Here is a 6,000-nt window from a genome sequence, read left to right on the forward strand (position 1 = left end):
TGGACCCAGCACTAACCGAGAGCAGCCTGAGTGCTGCAAACACTGAGGAGCCAGCAAACAGCACCAAGAAAGCACAATCTGTTCACAGTGTGGGGGAGGGAGTAATGAGAGGAGCTGCAGCTGTTACCTGTGCAGCCTCAGGGAGCCCGGAACACTGCAGAGTAGATTCCTGCCTTGGATGGAGCAGCCAGCAGCAGCAGAGAGGTCACTAACAGCCACGGATGGTGCAGCACAGAGGAGCATCCCAGGAGAAGCTGGAGAGAGGCCGGGGAGAGCAGAAGGCGGGCAGAGCATGGGTTCCGCATGGAGAGGTGCTGGGACCAGCCCAGGTTCTAGCAGTTACCCCCAGTTTCCAAGCGGATAAATATGATGAGACTGCAATATAAAGGTACTGTGGAAATCCATGATAAATGTTTTATTGACAGCGTCCTTCTGAAGGAATATATGGGTTTTCAGGCTCAGACATTTTTGCCTTTATTCATACCCCAGGAGCAATGCAGGGGCCAGCAGCATTCATTTAAAGTAGCATGTTTTATGTAGAATACTGTGTGGAGTTGAACAGTGAGTTCAGCAGGAGTGAAACAAGTGGACAACACCTACTGGCCTTGACTCTTGGATTTTGAACGGCGCTGGAAAGGAGGACATTATCTATCCAAGACTGGGTTTTTCAGCACTAAACTATTGCTGCCATGCCACCACTACTGTTTTTATTTGCTTGGACCTCACTTCTTTTCAAAATACGCACCTCCTTCTACCAGCCTCATTATGTCTCTAACTCTATTCCTATATCTCCATCTCTCCTTCCTTCGCCACTTCTCTGTTCTCATTAACTCCTTTCTTACCTGCACCCTCTAACACCATACAGCTATATCCCCTGCACTAAAACACACACCTACAAATCAGCCCCACACATTCTCTTTCTATCCATGCTTCTCCTCCTCGCTTCTGGGGATATCTATGCAAATCCTGGTCCCTGCCTTATTTCTGTATGCTCCCGTCCTTGCCTTCCACATACAACTTCTACTCCTTCGGGTGTTAACCTCTCTAACCTCATACCCATCCCCTGTCACCCTCTTTCCTCTCTCTCCCTTTTCCTGTGCCCTTTGGAACGCACGCTCCTTTCCAACACGTTCCTTTCTGTACAAATACAAAAATAGACATAAACCTGGCGCATGTGATATAAATGTGAAGTGATATTAAAGTCCAAAGTTAAAGGATATACAGACTGTAAGTCCCAATCCTGAAAGGTCAGCTGATGATACAGTAGATGGTTTCAAAATCACAGTTCACAAAATGTAAAGCATACAGTCCTCTTCACGTTGTATGTTCAACCTGCAGATGTGTGACATTAAGCAGAGAAACAGGACATTGCGCAGTATATTTGATTGCCAATGTTGCACTTAATTTCTAAGCTCAATAGATTGCCTACTTACTAGAAGTAGATGAAATACATGCAGGGGAGAGAATCTGTGCTTGGAGCCTTCTGTGTCCTGGTCGCCTTCAGTAAATCACGAACCCCTCGTGGTGTCCTCCGCTACCGTGGATGTTTAGGAAGGTCTCCCTTTCAGGAACGTAGTATCCTGGATCAGTCTTAGGGTCCCTGCGGTCTTTTATTCTCCAGTGGGGATAAAAGAGGGCAAAGGATTGCGCAGAAATAAAAACTTTTATTGGACGCCTACCTAAAACAGTTAAAATACTCACAAAAGTCGGTGAGTGTAAAATCAAAGAAGTGCCCGACCCAGCACACCCAAAAAGCTGCACTCTGTCTCTGAATGTCCGCCTCGGTGCCGCGTGTACCTCGCGAGATTCCGGCGCGGTTCGGATGACGTCACCGTCTCCTCTCAGTGACTAGCAGCTTGAGTGTGGGGGGCAGTACCTCTTAGGCTCCTCCCTACGCGTTTCGTGACGGGGAACGTCACTTCGTCACATGCTGTGTGGATGCTGTGTGTGATTCTTTTTTATTGTGGGTAGTGGGGGTGGGTGAAGGGGGTATTAGCCCCAACGGTGATTGTTTTGGGCTTGCGGGGGGGGGGGGGTCACGGGAGTGGTTAACCCCTTCATGACCGTAGCGGTATTAACTGCTATGGTCGTGAAGGGGTTAAGTGTACCCGCAACCCCCCCGCAAGTCCTAAACTCACACCAAGGGCCAAATACCCCCTTCACCCACCCCCCCTACCCACAATAAAGCGGGCACGGTGAATTAACCCCTTCATTGCCTTAGCGGCTATCCGCTAAGGTAATGAAGCAGCATTTCTGTATTTTTAATAATATTGTGCAGGAGCAGGGGGTCCCCATAGCATTAATTTCTGGCTCAGGGAACCCCCTGCTCACTGTACAATATTATTAAAATACAGAAATGCTGCTTCTTTACCATAGCGCATAGCCGCTAAGGTAAAGAACGAGTGTTTATTTATATATGTGTTTTATTTATACTGTACATGTGCAGAGGGTCTCCGGAGCAGAAACCTTTTGGTTTCAGGTCCGGGCACCCCCTGCCCCCCGAGATACAGGCCCCTTTTGGGGGTGCCGGTATCCCTCTGCTTGGTTTACAGGCCGCGATCACGTGATCGGGCCCTTTAAACGCAGAGGGATACCGGCACCTCATAAAGGGGGCTGTATCTCGGGGAGCAGGGGGTCCCCCGACCTGAAACCAACGCGGTTCAGCTCCCGAGACCCCCTGCACATCTACACTATAAATAAAAATGTATTTCAAATGTATTTATTTGTATTTATTTATTTATTTATTTATTTATGTATTGCGGGGATGCTGTGTGTGATTCTTTTTTATTGTGGGTAGTGGGGGTGGGTGAAGGGGGTATTAGCCCCAACGGTGGTTGTTTTGGGCTTGCGGGGGGGGGGTCGCGGGAGTGGTTAACCCCTTCATGACCGTAGCGGTATTAACTGCTACGGTCGTGAAATGGTTAAGTGCACCCGCAACCCCCCCGCAAGTCCTAAACTCACACCAAGGGCCAAATACCCCCTTCACCCACCCCTGCTACCCACAATAAAGCGGGCACAGTGGGTTAACCCCTTCATTGCCTTAGCGGCTATACGCTATGGTAATGAAGCAGCATTTCTGTATTTTTAATAATATTGAGCAGGAGCAGGGGGCCCCCTGAGTTTAGATTTCTGGCTCAGGGAACCCCCTGCTCACTGTACAATATTATTAAAAATACATAAATGCTGCTTCTTTACCATAGCGCATAGCCGCTAAGGTAAAGAACTAGTGTTTATTTATATATGTGTTTTATTTATACTGTACGTGTGCAGAGGGTCTCCGGAGCAGAAACCTTTTGGTTTCAGGTCCGGGGACCCCCTGCTCCCCGAGATACAGGCCCCTTTTGGGGGTGCCGGTATCCCTCTGCTTGGTTTAACAGGCCGCGATCACGTGATCGGGACCTTTAAACGCAGAGGGATACTGGCACCTCATAAAGGGGTCTGTATCTCGGGAAGCAGGGGGTCCCCGGACCTGAAACCAATGCGGTTCAGCTCCCGAGACCCCCTGCACATCTACACTATAAATAAAAATGTATTTAAAATAATTTTTAATGTGCCGATGTTTGCGCAGAGATAGAGCAGCGGATCTCTCTCTGCTGCAAACACATCTCGCCCCCGCCGGCCCATAGTATCATTTATGTATGTACATATACAGTACTGTATGTGTACAGTACTGTATGTTAGGGGTTATAGGGGCTGTTGTTATACAGTATATATATATATATATATACAGTATATATACTGCATTACAATTCATTATAGGGGACGGCTTCAAAGAAAACAGCTCGCAAGTGCCCCCATGTGTTTTTACACGGCATTGCAGTATTGCAGCCAGCCGGAATAAAATGCTTCAATCTCTGCCGGGAAAATAACGCTATACACTCCGGCAGAAAACGATCACAAACCTCAATACACCCGAGTATACCCAAATTCGCGGGACTAGCTGAGCGAGAATAAAGTGTGTCGCCACTTTACTTCACTGTCTATGAATATATAAAAAGACATTGGGAAACAAAACATGATGTAAAATGAATATTCAGATAGTATATTGTACTACAGTGAGAGAAGGAGTGACTCAGTAAGTAAAGACACTGAGTTTGGAGCAGGGGAGCCAGGTTCAATTCCTGTGTAAGTCCTTTTCACTTTGGGCAAGTCAATTTATCTCCCTGTGTCTCAGGCACCCTACACAGGTATTGATAACTTTATGGGACAGGGATTATAATAGCACCTTAATTGAGCTACAGTTTTTTTTATAGATTTTATTATTGATGTGGGAAACATTTGCACACATTAGCAAAATTGCTAAAGATTTGTGAAGTACAAAAAAGTCACTAAATGGATAACATTTATTTCCTACTCATAAATTCAATTTTTACCATAAAGTCATGCAAATTGTACCTGTTTTTTCAGAAACATTTGCAAATGCAGTTTTAAGTTATTGACAATGTTTAAAATACTTTGAACACTGGCAAAGCAATATGGGAAACCTTGAACGTAATATGTTAAATTGCCGTAAACTGATTTAAGGGCTCATTCTGTAAGCTGTGATAGCAAAGATCACGTGCTATCTCATGAAAAGTCCCATGACTTTAATGGTACTTTCATGCAATAGCCCGTCATCTGCTCATTTTACAGAATATGACCCTTAATGTTGACACATTTTTGTGCATACTATATCTGGCAAAATTGAGACATTGTTGATACTTTAAAAAAAGTCAGAAATGTCATGCTTTTCTATACACTTGGCAAATTGTTATAATGCAGTGAAATTTGGAAAAATATAAAGAATACTTTGTGATCTATGTGAATGTCAGAAAAAATGTGCCTGAACTTTTCTCCAATGAATAAATATTGCAAGATACTGGCCTCATCAAAATGAACTAAAACCACTAGTCATTAAGGTGTACATTAGCTTGCCATTTTTTTTATCAACTAACTTGTCATCTCCAGGTGGGGCCTAAAATCTTTCTCACTAAAAATGATGGAGGAAAACTTACACAATAGTTTACACAGTTATTTAAAAAAAAACAATAAGAATACTAATACAATAAGGTAATTACCTACACTAGTATGGGGGCTGGAGTTATTTTAAAAATACAATAGCCATATTGTTACTCCTGGACAAAAAGTGTCTAGGATATTTGAAAGTAAATTTCTTGGAAACCGGGGATACCATGGATCAGTTCCAATAAACATCACATGCACATAATTCTAGCTGATGCTGATGATGATGTGATGATGATGATAATAATAATAATAAAAACATTATTTATACTGAATAGTGCTTTTCCCCAATAGTACTCAGAGCTTCACACATAAATTGTTGGGAGGTATCTGGCAACTGCTCTTAGTTTAAGCTCACCCATTCCACCTCTTTTTAATCACACTGTTTTTATTTTATTTTAATAACACAGTATTGAAGCAGGGGGTATCCGGAGCTAAACCGCATTAATTTCAGTCTTGGGGACCTCCTGCTTCCTGAGTTACATGCCCCGGTATGGGGTGCCGGTATCTTCGCCATGTTTAAATGTCCTGGTCACGTGATGCGGGAGATGGTGTGGTGTCTCAGAAGATACTGGAAGACCCACTGCTTATAATTACTACTTTCCATGCTGGTTGACTAAGTAATCATCAATAATCCCCATTTCCCCTGTGACTGTCTATTTGTCTGTAATTCTATACAATCCACAAAAAAGGGGAAGGAACTGAAGGAAGTGTGCTGTATGGAGCACAAGTGAATGATGAGATGATTTAGCTGCAATCAGCATGGGGCTGGTGATGATGATTACTAAGACTGACTAACTTTACACAGTGACAGTGAGAGGGGAGGATCATGATGAACAACAGACCTCAAACCCTCTGAGTATGCACAGTACCTGCCACCGCCCCCTCCTCCACCCCCTCTCCTGCCAGTTCCAGTCGAGAACATTTACCCAATTTTGACCAGCTCAGTACTCTATGCACTATGAGGAAGATGAAGAAGGGGGAGCTTTGTGAACAGCA

Source organism: Ascaphus truei, chromosome 2, assembly GCF_040206685.1.
Source record: "Ascaphus truei isolate aAscTru1 chromosome 2, aAscTru1.hap1, whole genome shotgun sequence".
Classification (NCBI taxonomy): domain Eukaryota; kingdom Metazoa; phylum Chordata; class Amphibia; order Anura; family Ascaphidae; genus Ascaphus; species Ascaphus truei.